The sequence below is a fragment of the Chamaea fasciata genome, unplaced genomic scaffold (genome assembly GCF_029207755.1).
Source record: "Chamaea fasciata isolate MVZ Bird 193981 ecotype frontalis unplaced genomic scaffold, bChaFas1.0.hap1 SCAF_9, whole genome shotgun sequence".
In the NCBI taxonomy this organism is placed as follows: Eukaryota; Metazoa; Chordata; class Aves; order Passeriformes; family Sylviidae; genus Chamaea; species Chamaea fasciata.
Genome location: NW_027094094.1, coordinates 29,934,866 through 29,953,236, shown reverse-complemented (window position 1 = coordinate 29,953,236; position 18,371 = coordinate 29,934,866). Strand labels below are relative to the sequence as shown.

At 39.8% G+C, this 18,371-nt stretch overlaps 1 long non-coding RNA gene across 1 annotated transcript in view; it reads left to right on the top strand.

The window, feature by feature from the left end:
- The window catches only part of LOC136294162 (uncharacterized), an 81,558-nt gene that overhangs the window by 22,185 nt on the left and 41,002 nt on the right, over positions 1–18,371 (top strand). The gene's annotated exons all lie outside the window — the stretch shown is intronic.

The following is an 18,371-nucleotide window of genomic DNA, read 5'->3' as shown; positions in this document are numbered from 1 at the left end:
GTAAAAATAATAGTAAAAATGCTTTTGAAAGTGAGTTCAAAATAGTTCTTCGTACCAAAGTACAACTGTGAAAACACTTCTGAATTGCAAAAGCAGCTTCCTTTGGGCATATGGATTAAATGTGCTCTCTGATGGTCACATCTGTATCTGCCTGGGTACTCCATCTCTAGGAATTTACACTCTTTGGAAACAACATTAGGCGTGAATCTGGCTGCTTGTCAGAAGGCTATCCTTGCTTAGGCTTCCTTAGATCACAGTGAGTTTTTAAAAAGTAAAGGATATTTTTTAACGCATAAGTATTCTCCTAAAATTGATAAGCACGTAGAAAATGTTAACTACCAAAACAAAAAAGCTAAATAGCAGCATTTGCCAATACCTTTGCAGCAGAGTGAGAACCCAACACTTAGCCCTTGAAAGTCGGTTTACTAAATTAAGTGTAAAACAACTGAATTATTTAATTGTCTTTTCATTCTCAAGGTTTTATTTTATTGTTGCAAGATTCTTTTTAAACCTACAATCAAGGATCTAATTTCTGGCACCTGAGCATTGGCAACACATTGGAGAGAAACATCCAAAGGGGAATCAAATTTATTCACTCTGTAAATTACAGCTGTATTTAACATTGAGTGTTCTGGTATTCTTGGAAGTCGTCCTTTTCAGTGAAGTTAGGAATAAAATGCCAGCAAATCAGTCTTAGTTGTATTGATATGAGATGTGTTCAGTTGGAAAAAGTGAGTGAAAGAGGGAAGAGACATCTGGATGGTGTTACTTCTGCAAAGAAAATATGTACCCTCCATCATAAGGCAGAATGAAGCACCAGGGTGACTTTTCTGATGCTATGCAAATTGTGGTTGTCCTCAGCACGTTCAGTTTCTGTTCTGAGACGTGATTTTTAAGATCTCTTCACTACTAGATCCAGACATTCCACACGAGGTTGCTCTCCTTCAAGATTCCGAAGACGACTTGTCTTACTTAGGCTGAGATTTACAGGGGTGGGGCTGTAATCTTCGTGGCAGCTGCCCCCACCTAGTGACCTCCTGTCTGTCCTGGGGAAGAAGAGCACCAGCAATGTGCCTTTCCAGTCAGCCCTCCCATTACCCAGAGTGAGGTACAGCTGTTTTGCTTCCTTCCCAAATGTCCACATTGTGTGTCTGGGTCTCATACCCGGCGTAGTGTAAGGAAATAGTCCAGGTGTCCTCTCATGCCTTCAGCCCACAAACAGGATGGCCGTGGGACTCCTCACTCCCAGATCAAAACATGAGAGCTCTCCTTACATTAGCTTTTCTCACAACGACGTTCCCAAATGTGCAGAGCAGCAGGGAGCCCTGAAGCAGCCTGTCTCCTCATCCCTCTCCAAAGCCACCTCCTTAAAGGATCACCTCATAATGGGGACTGATTCTCTGTTTGATCTTGGTGAGCCTCAGTTTCACACTAAATCACGCAGGGGCCTCAGGGGCCACCACAGAAGCACTAGTGATGTGGTGATATTAGTGCGTACCTGGATTCCTGCACAGTATCTACTCTGTACTTAAACACCTTAAATAACCCTTGGAAATTATTCTGGCTGTATTCAAAAGTGGTAGCTTAGCAACTGTGGGGGGTTTTTTTGTTTGGTTGGTTTTTTGTTTATTTTTTTTTTTTAACAAACAGTAAAGGAAGTGAGTTCCAATCCTCTTGAGGGTGCTGTTTATTAAAATTTCCAGCATGGAAATTAGACAGTATCTTCCTCTTTCCCAAAAAAATTCGGAACTAATTGCAACAGAAACATTTCTTTTAGCTGAGGTGACAGAAATAGATGTTAGACACAGTAAACAAAGTTGTTTTTTTCCCCCAGAAAACTGGAAAATATATGAGGTTTGTTAGTGCTTCTGTTAAATAATGGCTTTATGAGGTTGGATGAGAGAGGATACAGGCTGTTTAAGTGCTCTATATAATGGGTCAAGAACGCATAATGAGAATTAGGGTGCCTGGTAAATGTGTGGCAGTCACAGCATCAAGATTAAATGGAATTGCCCAATGAGCAGTGTGGTAACAGGGAGCTGATGTTCTTCAGCCCATTCTGGAGTTTGCTTTCCTGTGGTTTTAAGGGTTGAATCCCATGGGAAGTGATCTGTCTGTAGGCCATGTTACTGGAGTTACATGAATTGGCATTTTGGGTTTGACTGTCTAAGGTGCCCGTCTTAGAAGAAGAAAGTCATACAGCTTGTTGTTTGGGGATTTTTTCTCCTGTTCTCTCTTGCTCTTTTAAATATTAAATGTCTTAATATAAAGCACTTCTGCACAGTGTAGGCATCTCAGTGTCAATCCATTGAAGAACTTCATCCTGTCATAGTATCCTTGACTTCAAAACCGCTTCTGGCTTTGGGGGAAATACACAAAAAACTACAAATAAAGCTGAGTCTATGCTTTACTATGCTGCACCCTGAGATGTTTCCCGTGCAGACAAATTTGTACTTGGCTATGTATCTCGAAATTTGTAATTTCACACTGAATTTATGATATCGAGTCATTTTCACTATATGTGCAAGGTATTTGGAGATGTATTCTGTTAAATGTTCCTTTCATATTTGAGACATTGAAGCCAATTAGAAGTCCTTGTGTGTTTTTTGTATGTTTGAGACGTCACTGATCCCGGAATGGCACCATTTGGTCAGTTAATCACCATTTTTTATATCATCCTTCTTTTTTACAGTGTTTTATTGGTGTTCTGTGGGGAGAGATAGGATAGAATTGAAGCACAGGCTGCGGGATGTGCCCACAGAACGCCATGGCAGCGCAGAGAGGCACATGGCAGCACAGAGAAGCTTGTCTCCACCTGATTTTGGGGGGAGGAGGTGCCACAAGGCAGACTGCTATGGAGAGGAGCCTGCTGGAAGGTGACAGACCCCTGAATAGTGGGTGATCACCCCATACAGGGACATCAGGAAAGCGTGTCGCTGACACGGCAATGTGTGATAGGTCGCTTAGTGAGAATTGCCATATAGGGAAATGCTGTGTCTTGAAGAAGTGTACAAAACCAGCTTGTCTCTTTGAGTAAACGATTCAGATCCCCTGCCAGTCTGAGTCCATATCTCAGTCGTTTACAGAGTTCCCTGTTGCAGACATTATCCATTGAAATTCAGATTATTCACCATACTATAATTGTTGCTTCCTCACACTTCTTTTGCACCCATTGGCATTAGGTTGTTTGGAGAATGCTTTAGGGAAGGAAATGTCAGAATAAAAGAAGGGGGAGAAAGATCTCTTAGATCCTTACAGTGGTCCTTCTTAACCACTTTGAGTAGAGATAATTACAATAATAATAATATCTATAGTAAGTATGCTAAATATCAGTAGCAGGTTAAAACTGTAAAATTGCTATAACTACCTGTTGAGAGCTGAGCTGTGTCCAAATGTATATAATGTAATAACCTTGTTATTCTGATAGCTTGTCTTGTACCTGCACAATGTAAACAATGTGCATCCAATGTCAATCCAGACAAGTTTTTGTACAAAAGGTAAAATAAGGGTAGCTGTGGTACTGAAATGGATGTGCAGGTGCACACAGAAATGCAGCTGTAACACAGGACATGGTAGCACACTCAGCTGGCTAACCATTGCTCCCTGGATAATGGCAGACCCTACCCAGCTCCAGATACTCCCACCTGTGCCAGGCCAAGGTACAAAAAATGTTTCCTTGGGAGGACTCGACAGTCTCTGGGCTGGGAGGTGAGAAAGGGCACCAGAGGGCTCCTGGAGAGTTTCTCCCAGCTCTTGCCATCTTGTTGAGTTGTGGTGCCTCGCTTGCATGTGTGTGCCATAAACATTAGAGGGTGTGAAGCATTGAAAGCTCTGGCAAATTACCTGTGCTGATCTTGTTGTCTGTCATGCGCTGAGGCCAAGACCTCACAGGGGATTCATGTCTTCAATTTATCACCTGAAAGGCTGTAGTTCATAGTGCATAAATTCCTGGAGTGTTTTCAACGTGCAGCTCTGCAGATAGAGCAGGAGACAGCGTGGCATGATGCTATGGCAGGGTGCAATATCCAGAGGAACTGTATGAGGTGTTCTTTCCCAGCTCCAGTGGAACAGGGCAGTCCCTTTTATTATGTAACCTGGCAAACGACCCACTGCAGGTCAAAACAGAGGGTCTGCATTTGCTGGTGCTTAACTTTAAGTGCTTATATAGATGCTAATGTTGCTATAAATACTCCAAAATAGCATTGAAACTTCTTAGTGTTTCAAGCCCACGTTGCTTAACTAGCCCCTTGCAAACCCATGCCCAGGGAAAAATTATTCTAAATCTTCCATGTCCAAATTCCAGATTTGAGTGGAAAGAATTGCAAAATTGCATGGAAATGTTTTGGATTAAAATGGATTTTTACAGCGAAGCCTTACAATTATTATAAAGTAACTGCTATAAACTAATGCATTATTTTAAACTATTTGGCGAACAGAATTAGTGCATTGGCTCTAGCTTCAGAATCAGAGATCGTGGTTTCTGAAGGGCTTTGCTGTTAAAGCTCAAGGACCATGTTCCATTTGAGTTGGGAAGAAGCTGGTGTCAGGTACCCTCGCTTGAAAAGTCATTGAACAACCCACCACTCAGCAGGACAAGGAGGCCTGGCTGTATATTGCCAAGATGGAAGAAGAGAAATCTCTTCTCTCTCCCTTGGCAATGGTTTATGGTGCTTACCCGGAACAGGCTCTTCTATTTGAACATCTCCATAGCCACACGCTAAATGAGAGCACAAGATTAAAGCAGAAATCTTGTTCTTCCATCTCAAGACACAATCTGTCATCTGCACAGCTTGTTTTCATAATACAAGCATAAGTGAAATTTTGTAAATGTTTTTCATTTCAATAATTAAAGCTTTATGTAGGTGAAGGAAGACATTTTTAATAATTTTACTTTTTAAGGCTGGGAAGGGGAAGAGGGGAATATGCCAGAGACCAAATGGGTGGAATTTTTGTGTGAGTAAAAGGAGGATATGATGGTTCAGTCTTATCGATGTTACAAAACACGGGGCAGGTGCTTGTGGTAGATGCAAACAGCATTAACTCAGTAAAGATCAAGTCATTTTTTAAATGTGACAGAGGACAAAATACTCCTCTCAAACATTTGAACTTCAGAAGACTGCATCAAACTGTGTTACACACAGTTACAGGACAAAGGCAACTTCATTACTGAAAAGTATCTGGGCTGTCTATCTCAGTAATGATGTAAGTCAGCCTTGGATTTATTTTATATATACTGGTTAAGAAAACCATGTGCAATATAATAAAAATGTTCTATCTAAAACCACACACTGAATTAAAAAAAAGAAAAGGTTTGTGTCCTTGAAGAGGCTGTGAAGAACAGAAAACTTCACAAATTCTCGTGTTTAACATTACTTTTTAATATCCTTGCATTAAAAATGAATGATTACTTTTTAATATTACTTGTAGCCAACTATCCCCTACCGTATAGATAAATTTCTTGTATGATTTTATTATATGCTCAATAATAGTACCTATAAGCTCAGATTTCTTTTGAATATAAATGATTGGAAACAATATCTACCCTAAAGCATCTTTAATGTCATTATAGATGGGTAGGAGTAAATTAAGCGGTATTTAGCCACCAAAGTCTTTAATTTCATTGCATTTGAGTAGGAGTTAGACATTATGAGGTCCAATTAAAAAAGTCACTAATGTTTTTACATCTGAGTAGGAGTAAATTAAACAAAATCACTCCTGAGCTGCTAATATAATTTTAATTGAATGTCATTCAGTTTCTAACTGCTGTTACAACACAGTAGATAATGAGTCAAGCTCAACAAATCATCTGAGCTACAGGTACCATGGCTACTAGGGGTGAGGACAGAGTTTAGGGATGGAGAGGGAAACTGTTGGAAGTTAGGAAGCTGACAGGAATGATAGCAGACCTGACATCTCTTGGTTGATGAGACCTGTGTTCTTCTAAAAATATCACCCTAACAAGAGCTAATCTAGCAAGGCTGCAAGCCAGGTCATTATTTCTGGTGTTAGACATTAAAAAAAAAAAAAAAGGCAGAAAAAGGGCATTTATCCAGAAGATGTGATTTACAGAGTGAATGCTAGAAAGGCTAATTCCATTTATTCACACCTCATGAATAATTCATTGTTTGATTTAATGGTAATCTTGATGATGAGACTATGGTGAAACAATACTAGACAATATATGGATTTACATACGTGAAAATAAAAAATCCTATCACAAGCATTATTCTTTGATCTATAACAGATAATATTGCATTTTCCTCACACATGGAAATCTTTTCACTTTGGTAAATAGCAGGTTTAAGACAAGCTGTGGCACTTTGTGTAGCGACAGTTAAAGAGACTTAGAGTGAAAAATCCCCTTCATTGTAACTCAAATGACTGTAAAACAGTAGATGCCCTAAAAGCAGTTCAAGCATTACACAATGCCAGGCTTCCATCTGGAAAAACTGCAGGGTTTTCAACTTACTATTCATTTGTGAGCATCAGACCTGTTCTGATGTTGCTCTATGTATGTGTGTTTGAATGCTGAGAGCAAATACTCCTTTAAAGTGTGCATGCAAGACTTAGAGACCAGGGTCTCCTGACTGAAGCTCAGTCCTTGATCCAAACTCAGGCTGGGTGTTGACTTCAGGTATAATCACACTCTTGTGTGTAGTCACACATTTTCATTTAGCCTGTGTGATCAGTGTGGCTCCGGTGTCTCCACAGAAAACAATGAAGTCAAAGGGCCACTGTGATCTGTGTGTTTACGTGTATCTGGCTCATGTTCAGAAAGCCCCATCAACTATCTCTTGGCTACTCAAAGTCATAGAGAGGGGAAACTTGCAGTTCTGACTGTTTCTTTATTTTGTATGAGAAAATTGGAGGAAGATAGCAGATACCACAGACCTGCCTTTTCTCTTACCTCTCTGCAAGACTGAGGCCCCTTCAAAAGCTTTGATCCGTACACCTTGTTCTTCCTCTAAGTTTAGGGAGAAAGGAGAAAGTCAGCGCTGCTGGAAGGGGAAAGCAGCTGCAGAACTACAAAATGTCTTTTCCTCAGGGCTCTGAGGATACCCTGTTATAAAAGAATAGGTTTCATGAAGCCACAGCAGCACCCTTTTCCCCAGGGCTTCTCCTGCAGCTTCTGTCTTTAGACAACAGAATGTATCAAGGCAGCGCAGAGATGCCACAGGAGAGAGATCTTGTGCCTTTCCAGGATGGACTTCCCTATTCTCTCCATCCTAAAGCTTAGTTACTTAGCCCAGGCACCGGTAGGTAGATTTGAGGCATATTCCAACAATGCCCTTTTGGCCATAAATCATTCCCCAATTTTTGCAGAGAGTAGCATGGGTCTGAGGAGGTAACTGTAGAACTTCAGTGGTAGGATAGGAAAGTTACAATTCCTTCTTGACTGGAAGGACTGATTTCCCATTGCCAAGGACACTGTCTTTTCAAATATGATGCTTTGACAAAAATGACAATTGTCAAATTCTGCTTCTTCCTAGGTATTTCTCATATTTAATTGTGAGATTTTCCATATACTCTCTCAACTACAACATGTTACGTGTCACAGTGTAGTTCTGCTTTTACTTTTCTTGCAATAAATTGATGTCTGATAAGACATTCAGGGCAACTTGAAATAAGTGAGTGAACCAGAAGAAACTGTCAGTGGATGTAAAGAGGGAGGCAAACCACTAGACTCTGGTGAACTTCTCAAATAAAAGGCTGGAGCTGGGGTCAGATAGAGAAAGAGGATGGGAGGTAAAATTGTTCATTAAGTAGGTTTTACTTTTAGAGCTGTTTTTCAAAACGAGCAAATATGAGCAGAATTTCCTGCTTGGGATTCAAGTCTGGCTACTTTTTGCATTCGCCTTCACGTGGCACACCAAAGAGCCCCAGTGCTGAATTTTGGCTCAGTATTTCCAGCAGGCAAGAGAGTGAGCTCTGTGAATTAAGACTTAAAGCTTTCATGCAGGGTGTGTGAAGAAAAGTTTGAGATAGAGCGTGGGCTAAACTCTCTGTGTAGATGTATTGTTGCAAACATGCTCTGGGACATATGGAATTATATTGTTACTTGGGGGAACAATGATGAAATGTTTTGACATAGCCTTTTGTCTTTTCTGTGTAGATTGTACTGGAACATGTTGCAGCTTGTTTTAACTAATGTGCTACATAGGTTGGTTGTGTCTTGTGTCTGTGAAATTCCAGTGGTAGCACTGCAAAAATAATTACTAACAAATCTCATACAGCATTTACTTGGGGAACTCCAAAGAAACTTAATGACTTCCATCATGTTAAGATCCTTAAATAGATAGGATTTTAGTTATTGAAAGGCAAGGATATAGACTTCCCTTTGGAATACCTGCTTAATGCCCTGCCTGTGCCTAAGTGGCCCTAAGTGGCAATTTGTGAAACATTTTGCATCTGCACATGAAATTTTTTCCACTTGATCTCTGTGTCTGTCAATCAAAGAACAACAAAACTTCTTCAAGAGGTCTGAAGACTACTAATTCCGTATTGAAATATTAGACCTGGATCTTATTTCCCGAAAAAAAAAAAAGTCATTGCAGTCTTACATTGCCATTTTTCTCATTCTTCCACTGCACTTTCAACCTCCCAGAGTCCAAGGGGTTTGTGAATTGCTCTTAGAAGCCCTATGGGACTGGGATGCATTCCTGGGTGAGCAACAGGTCTGTCACCCACAGAAGTATTGCTAGGCTAGAAGACTGCGTGGCTGCTACTTCTGCTTGCAAAGAGAGCAGTTTGCTTCAGTAAAGGAAGTTGTCACAGTGTAGTAGAAGATAAAGTAGTACGTGTTTTCAGTGGGTTTTTTGGGGTTTTTTTTCTGCTGGCAATCCTAATTTGAGCACTTGCTTGCTTGAATTGCTTTTGTTGGTCAGGCAAAGTTCCTCAGCTGTTCAAGTCTCTGCTCTCTCTGATTTAGTAGTCACATTGGAGGTTTTTATCTTAAGCTTAAAGAGGTTGGTCAAAACCATCTTTCTTTTCAAATGGGCCAATTTAAATCAAAATGGATATGTTTTTCGAAATTTTCTAGTTGTAGATGGAGTTAGGCACGTCTGATGTAAATTTAGATCACTAATGAGGCTGCCTTTGCCTCACATTGCTCTTGTAGTCAAGCACTTACTTTACTGACTCAGAAATATTTATGTCCTCCATAGCTGAAAAGCCAAGTTTTGCTTGGTGTCTGTTAGTTCTGAGTCCAGTTACTCTTTCCCCTGTGACTGGAACATGTAAGCTATTCTCTGCATGTAACATACCTCTGAAGTCTGTGGGCACAAAATCGGGTAGAAGAGCTCTTGAAAATGCATCTGGTCTCAAATGAGGAACTTTAATTTTTTTCTGTAATCATAAGTATGGAATTAGTTTGATGATAAGAATTGTGTTTGCTGCGTGTCCTTAGTTCTTGCGTTGAAATAAGTCAGTAAATATAAAAATCAAACTACTCATTGTATTAATCACAGGTGAATCCAGTTTGACCTTTTGCAAATGGCAATACATTCAGTGCTAGCTGAAGATGGGAATGGTGATCTTGAGAGAGCTATTTGTCCACAAAAATCATAGAAGTGGCTCTTTATGCTCTCTGCCCAGCCATGGCCTACAGAAAGCTGAGACAAATGAGATACTGGGGGCTCCGTGCTTGAATCAACTCCCCCGTAAACTGATGAGCTGGAATTGACGAAGTTATACTCTTTGCAGGTTTTGCATGGTTCTGACAGGTGAAAAAGAAATCATTGCAGTTGTGATCCATGTTATCTGCTGCAGGCATTCACTTCATACATCTTTCAGAGCATAGTTGGAGCCACATGAGGCCAACCTGGCTTTCGTCTGGGCAGTCTGGGTATCTGTGTGCTTTCGAAGTACTTGGGTGAGAGAGAAACCTGGACCATTAAAGGTCTCGATATAAAGGACTCAGAGCTGGTCCTTTTAAGGAGGAACAAGGACTGCTAACCCCCTTCCCCCATGCTTGGGCATGGCAGTGCTGCCTGTGACCCACTGTCCTAGCTGAGTCTCAAGGAAGAAGAGATGTGACTTTGCCTATTCAAGCAGCTAACAGTTCTAGGTGAGACTTTGTCTTTCTTTTGGGGGACTGGGGAGAACATGCACGCACCACTTCCATCCTAGATTTGAACCAGACAGGCAAATTCTCTGCATATGCAGCTGCAGAAAGATGCCCTCAGAGTACGATTTATGGCATTTAAGTTAGATGCTTAAAATTAGACAGTCTGTATGCATCCTCTGTCTGTATTTTGTATACTAATCTGCAAACCTGGATGATAGGAATCTAATGCTTCCTAAGCCTGTGGGCAAGACTGCCTGGATGATCCACTGTGGGGTTGCTCACACCCAGATACACCACGTTGTCTTTCATCAGCTCTGCCAGGGAACGACTTGTGAACAACTGGGACCTGTGAAGTTTGCTGTCCCTGCATCTCTGTCTTTCCCAGGTATGCAGTCATCAGAACTGCTGCCCAAACAGGCTTGTTTTGCTTACCATGTAACAGGATGCAGAAAAGCAAAATTTTGCCTGTAATTAGTTACACAGCTTTTCCCTTAACAGATCGGAGTTTTTGATCAGTTTACAGAGTTTTGTATGACTTAGTGCTGACTTTGGTTTGAGTATCTAATGCTGTATAAAAGGAACAGAAGTGTTTTGTGCTCTTGGTGCATTTTAAAATGTTGCTTCTTTGTACCCCTTAAGATAGAACTGCAAAATGACCTTTTAAACTTGAACAAGGCACAGTAAGGTATGGAGTAGTGCATTCTGTGTACAAGTTAGACTAAAATTCCTTATTCAAAGTCCACAGTGTATCACAGACTTAAATAGCACTCTTTGGGAAACAAGTCACGAGCTAGACTTCCAGATTATTTTAATGACTTGCATAGAAAAGTATGTACCTATACTTGTAGTTATTTTCTCTGGTAGCATCTTGACTTTCACAGTCTGTGTACCTGTGTGATAAACATAAATAGATGCTGGCAAAGGGACGTGACTGCAAAAATACCCTTTTCCTTTTTATGAGGTTTAAATAGACTGATTCTTGTCCAAACCATGAAAAGCTGAGTTCAGGCAGTCAACAACTTAAAAGAAATGTGGCTGCCAGAACAGATTTGGAAATATAGCGTTCCCATGTACAACACACGAGACTTAACTGTTCTGTCATCCAGGTGGAATGTGTCTGTGGTTCCCTGCTAGAAACCAAGTACAATGCATTGCTTTTAACATCTTGTTCTGAGTATCCTGGGTATGTTTAGAAAATGTTGGTGCCAGCTGGCAGATTGCTGGTGAGGCTGAATACATGAGGCTGCTGCTCTTGCAGTGTCATTGCAGCTCCACAATTCCTTCATCCATTTTTCTAATTTCTGTAGTTCAAGAGAGTTGCTTTGCATGCACCTTCACTTGAGTTTGCCAGGAGTGCTTTTCTTTATCAAACCTCACCTTTGCTGCAATTTTTTTTGCATGATTTAAAAAAAAATCGTATTAAATCAAATTCATGCAACTAGTTTATTTTTTTTCCCCCCTCACTAATTGCTTTTACGTTAGTCTCACTAATCCATAAGTGCCAGTAGTCTCTGAGATACTGGATCTCATTTAATTTCCAAAGAAGCAGAAGAGAGCTAAAACAAGAAAATGTCACAGCATAAACAGACAACAGAAGGGAAGAAAAAACTAGATAAAACAGTTTCTTATCCTCCTACTTTACATTCATTCACTCAGCCATATCACATGTAGCATCAGAGCATTCCCATCTTTTGAAACTTACTTATCACTCAAGAGTGACAAGTTGATCTCCCTTCATATACACAATTGTGCAAACGTCACAGAGCCTGAGGAGAGAGGATTGTCATCCTGCCCAGTAAACATTACAGGTTTAAAGGTTAGTAGAGGCAGTCAACGTTATTTCAACATTTTTCCCCAGAAATGAGAGTATAAATCAAAGATGGTTTGTTTGGTGTTTGGTTTTGGGTTTGTTTTTGTTTTAAGGATTATTTTTAGCACAGTATTTGTTTTTAAAAATACAGAATAAAAGCATTGGAACTATGGAAATATTTCTCTGGATTTATTTTTTTTTTAAATTACATTTTTAGTCCAAGTGACTTTTCATTTAGGAATTTAAACTGATTTTTAAAAATCAAAGTGAAATGTTTAAAGGATTTTGATTGACTTAATCACTGTTGTATCTGGATCTCCATTTGTGGAAAGTTTCATCTTTTTATTCTGATTCCATTATTTTCTAAAAATAGAGGGCATATTGAAGAAACTCAAGTATTATAATTTGAGCCATTGAGGGGAAGAGTTAATATTCTGACTTGAAATGATATTACCCCATTTAGTTGAACAGGTAGCAAAAAATCTAAGATTTTGCACAAGTTCTATGTAGTTCACGGGAATACTTGGTTAAAAAAAAACAACTTAGGTTATGTATCTAGGGAATTTCACTGAGAAAATAAGAGATCAAAGAATGAGAAGATCATTTCCTTGCTTGGTCACAAGCCCCTTTCAGCCAGTGCTACCTCAAAGTTTTTATCTTTTTGAAAGGTTCTTCGTTTAGCTTCCCAGGTTAGCAGATTTGGATTTGCTCTTAAGAAGTGGAATAAGCTTTATTGTGTCCTACTGGCTAAGTTAAACACCAATCTATTTTATCCATCCCAATTCCAATCTATTTTATCCACCCAAATTATGTGATAGCCCAGGTTAAAAAATGTAGCTAAGGATGACCATTTTGAAGTATAATATTTATTTAACTTTGATGAATGCACTAGAACCTCCAATTTCAACCCTTGCCTTTTATAAATCAGTATTAGTAGCAATCTTTTTACAGTTAAAAAACTGTGAGTTTTTGCTGGTCAAAACAAAAAGGTTCTATTCAAAACCAAATGTGAAGTGAAAAATGTAAGATGTTGTCCATTTTAGGAATTAAGTAATGCAAATTTAATGATTGAAATTTTGTGTGGTTTTCATTCAAAAAAATATGTCAAGATTTTGGCATTTTGCTTACATTTGAGACAGAAACTAGTTTAAAATCTTATATTCTCACAAAATGGAGAAAACATTTCATTCTGGGTAGAAATTATCAAGGTAGCAGGACTAGCTCTGTGATTTATCCTCCCCTGAGGCATTGACTTAGTGGATGAGTCTAAGAGCAAAAACTTAAGAAATATTAGAGACAACAAACACAAAGACAATTCTTTATCTGGACATTCATCTCTGAACAGCTGTGTAGTGGAGAAGCTATTTGGCTCACACCTGCTTGAGGCTTACCATATGCATTGTTACTCTTCTTGTTTTTTAAGTTGTTATTTTCTAAATAATGCTTGCTTGGAGAATTATTCTATTGCCTGAAATGATCATATGAGCCTGAGAGAAATGGCAAAATCAGCTGCTGCACAAAATTTCAGAAGTGAACACTGAGTACAGTTGCTGATAAAGCCACAGGTAAATACCAGAGTATGAGAAGTGTAACTCAGAGTATAATTTTGGAGGTCATTGTCTGAGTGGATCTATAGATTGAGGAGTTTTTACCTGTTGTTGATATACATTCATTGTAGCAGCAAATAATTTTGTAGTCAAACTGTTAACAGAATACAAAACTGCCTGAAGAACTGTAACTGGGAGAATTGCTAAGCACATGCATAAGGGAAGACACTTATGTTCACAAGCCTTTGTTCTCATGGAGACAAGCCAGCTGTAGTGTAGTGCTAATGATTAGTATGGAACAGCTTACTTTTCTCATCCCAATATAAATAATACCCATGAGAAGTAGTCTGCCTTTTAATTTCTTTTGATGATTGCCCACATGATGGGTAGCAGTGCCATCCCTCTTTCCTCCAGCCCCCAAATGGATGGTCCCCACACAGCTCTGTTATGTAAGTTTGTCATGGCCAGGATTAGGCCATCCCAGCAAAGCAGAGACTTTTGTTTATCTTCACCAGCAAGACGTTTAAAAGCCCCTCAGCCCACAGGCTGTCACACCAACAGTCAGCCTCATCCTCATCTTGCCACTCTGACTGGAGGGTTGGACTTGTGGTCATCCCACAGCAGCTGCAAAACAGGAAATGAACATGGGATGGACATCTTTATTGCTACAGGAAAAAAGACTGCTCCTCCAAAAAGCTGAACATTTACCTTATACCTGGGAGCTCTTCTGGGCATTTAGCCCCTCACAGGAGCATTGCAAATCCAGCCAGCTAGTTAATATTGCTAATATTTTTGAGCAGGTCTGCTGAAAATGGTGATTATTTGTACAGTAAATGAATAACTGAGAGGCTTGCTGCTTTAAGTTTAGAGCATATTTTATGGGGTAATGGTTCCTGACAAGCAATGTGAAAAAATGCCAAATTAAAAAAGGCAATAATATATGGAAGCTCACAAATGTGAGTGTCAGTGGCAGCAATTTGTTCTTTCTTGTTTGCTACCCAGCCACCTCTCATTATGTTATTCTTCATGTCTTAAAGTCGACCAATTCCAGGAACAAATCAATACCAGGGAAATCCTTTTGTCTTCTTCTAAGGCATAACATGTAAAGAAAGCTCAGTCAATATGTCTTTTAATAACATCTAATGGAAATGCCTGGATTTCCCTTCATGTTCTATAATTAATTGAGCTCCTTGCCACCCACAATGTATAGTTGTTCCCCTCTATATTCTCTTTTGGCCTAATTGTCATTTGTTTTTCTGTTCAATTTGTCTTTAGCTTTTTTTCTTTCTTCCTTTCTTTTTTTTTAAAATGGTGTTGGATGTGCTTTGTACTTAGTTTTATCTTCCTGTGCTTTTGCTTCTAAATGTCAGCATAATTTTTCTGCCTTATAATATCGGAGAAGTTATAACCATCAATCAGTCCAATAGAAAAGCAGAAAAGATTAGATACCATTTATCTGTATTGGTTGCCCATTGTAATGACCCAGTGGACAACATGAACAGATAATCTGTTGCTTTGATGGAAACTAATTATTCTTAAGAGTGACAGCGTCGAAATAGCTTTCGTGACATTGTTTTTAAAAATGATGACTACCTAGTCATTGCTAGTGTAAGACTGCAATTTCTGTGCTGTTTTCCCTATATAAGCAGCAGGAAACTTAGATTTTTTTTTTTTTTTAGAGGAAAGAACCCTATTTGCAGAGACAAAAATATCTGACATCCCATGTAAAATGCCTATTAAATTTAATACAGAAAACACTGCTCTAGCTGCTGAAAAGTAAAAGTGCACTGCCATCTTATTTCTGTCGCCTGTAGTTGATCTTGTTGTTCTGTGAATATGAAGCCTTTTTTATTTTGACAGCTAATGGTTCTGCTAGTGTACTGTGCTGGCATTCCACCTCTTGAAAGTTTCCTGAAACTAAAAATATATGCCTAATTGAATGATGGAATTAAAAGCAAGTGATACAGTTAAAAATAGCTCCTTCCATCCTTTCCAGGCACATGTAAATCACACAGCTTTTACTCTGTGTCAGTCAAAGGACTGGGGGGCAAAAAGGCAAAAAAGCAAAAACTTTCAAGAACTTCCTTAAAACTTGCCTGTATGAGGACTTGGTAAATGGCAGGATTCTTCATTGTGTCCTGAAATTCAGCACATGCCAGCCATTGCTGACTAGGGAAGCATGAGGAAGGAGTGTGGGGAATGGGGTCTCCTCACTCATACAGAGCCTGTGACCTCAGATCCTTGTGCAGTTCCAGGGCTGTTTGTGCCACGTATCGCGTGGGCAGTGTTTGCATGGCAGCTGCCACGTGCCTTGGCCAGGCGGGAGCCTCTTGAGTCTCCTACAGCTGCTGCTGAGCTTGTGAAACTGCTGCTCTTTGGGGCAAAGTGAGCAGGTTTGCTCTTTGGTAGGTTTGCTTTCAGCTGCACTTTGGCTGTGAGCTGGGCAGCCACAGGGCTGGTGCTGTCCCCACTCCCAGAGGTGTGCAGTGAGTAGCTGGAGATGGCAGCGGTTTTGTCTCTGCTGTCTGGCAAATTGACATGTCGTGGAGGAAGCAGAGCTCTTGTCTTCCTAAAGAAATGGAGTGGTATACTAAGTCAAGAAAGTTCAGCTGACTCCCCTTAGGTGGATGAGTGCTTTTTCGGTACTGTCATTTTATTTCTCTGCTCTCTGGGATTTCTGGACACACTACCTGAGCTGCTCAAAACGTCACCTTGGCCACTCGGTCAGCTCTGATGTGACTTAATCTCACTTGGGCAGTTGTAAATCAAGGTGTCAGTTCCACCATCCTGCAAACCCATGCAGCTGGGATCATGGAGCTTGGACTTCTGCCCAGCACTAAGTGCAGATCACCACCAAAGGTCTGTGCTCTTCTGTGGTCTTGGGTAGTCCAGCCACAATTTGAAGAGATTTGAAGGCTTTGAGGCAATATCAAGCCTTGGTTGCTGTGCCCCTGCTTGCACTGCTTTCTTGGAGGGATGGGAAAGGGAAGCTCAGAGGTCAGAAGAGCTGGCTGACTAATTTGAACAATTAAAAAACTGATGCATACTGTGAATAATGTAATATCCAGCGCTAAACTAGATTTGTTTTCATGGACTCTAATGAAAATTTCTCACTTATATAGTTGTTTGGAGTTGGGAGCAAGCAGTGTGTATATAGACTGCTACTGAACTAATAACCTAAAATAACATAAATGCATAAAATATTCCATAGCAGAGCATCTAGAAATCCTTCTGAAGCATCTGAGAATTAAATTGTGACGGTATTTCAGGATGGAAGGGGTCAATGGTAAAGAAGATCTCAAGTGGCTCTGCAGTGAACACAGCACATTGAAAAGATATATTTTAAGCAGCACGCTTAGTTCGGTGTGGCTTCTGCAGACAATTCTCTGCTATTCAGTCCAGTCCATCTCTATCTTTTCTTCCACAAGTGTCTCTTCTTCCCTCTGCAAAAGCAACACAAATCTGTGAACTGAAGAATTTTGCTGATTTCTAGAAACTGGTTTTGCATGAATTCTCAGCAAGGTTTGCTTTAATCCCACGTATGTATTTTATTAGAAATACACTCAGTAGAGGCATCTCTACACACATCTCAAGTGCGCTTGTCTGTGTGTGCATGCAATTTTTAAAATTCTCATAGAAATCCCACCATCTCTTCCTATGCTTTTCTTATTCTTAAATTGCTCTGGTGGTAGAGCCTGTGTAATCAGCCCTTTTTAAAATACACAAAGCAATCTGTCATCTTCTACATGGCATTTCAGATCTTTCCAAAGTGTCTATCTTAGCATCACTGAAAGAAAAAAACCCCTGATGTTAAGAACTGCAAAGTTAATGGTTAATCAGTGGTGTCTGGTCCCATCCATGGGACATCTTGTAGAACAATCAAGCCTTGCTCTGTCATAGTCCCAAGCAGTGATTGCTTCTGCGTCCTATGAGACATGAGGCACTAGGGATGAAGATGGAATACCTCAGTAGCTAATTAAACAAGGCAACTTACAACTGAAGTACATGCCTGCCTAAATAGGCTGGAGTACAGAATCTGTCAAGCTGATCTGTCTTTAAGTGCTTTGCACCCTTCACTGTACCTGGTTGAACATTAACATCCCAAATTTGCTGATTTTCGCCAATATCCTGCCACATGCAGAGAACTTGCTGAAAGGAAGCTGGTATTTTTTTGTAAAGTAGCTCCTTGAAGCATTATCCTAAAAAGACATCAATCTTCACTGTTGCAAAGAAAGAGCACAAGATGTTTTAAGCATTTTGAAGGCAAAATGCACTGTCTGTACTTTCCTATTTCTCTTCTACTACTTCCTTGCTCACTGGGATGTATGTTTTTATAAGAACTCAGAAAAGGAGTACCATAAAGAAAATGAAGGAAGAATAACAAAGCAAGTTCTCTGCTCTTCCCTTTCTGTTCACAGGTTTTCTAACCTTGTCTGTGGCTGAGCCTTCTAAAATTATCTTATCCATGCATTTCTACGGTCACCAGGACTTCTTTCCAGAGAGTTGGTGAAGAGAGTCATGCAAAATAAAAGCAGGAATAAATACAGGAGAAAAGCTTTTCCGCAAAGCATTTTATCTTCTTCTTCTCATCCTGTCTGGATCAAAAGAAACATATATGCAAAATCTAAAGGAACTAAGCAAAGTATTTATTGGAAATATACTTTAAAAAGGGTGGGGAGAGTTGATAAACAATACAGATGTAGAAGCAGGAATGTGAGGACAAACAGCACCAAGAAGTTACTGCCACTGAGGTTGTGAATAATCTTCTCTGAGTGAGGACAGCAGAGCTCAGAGTGGTATTCCAAAAGTCTGTGGAAAAGTCTGTGCTGTAACAGAGAGATGTCAGTGCAGAGAAAAAATATTTAGCAAATTTGGCAATAGTTACTGAAATAGACCTGCAAATGAAACTTTCCTTTCTCTAGAAAAGGTCGCACCTTTAGAATAATTT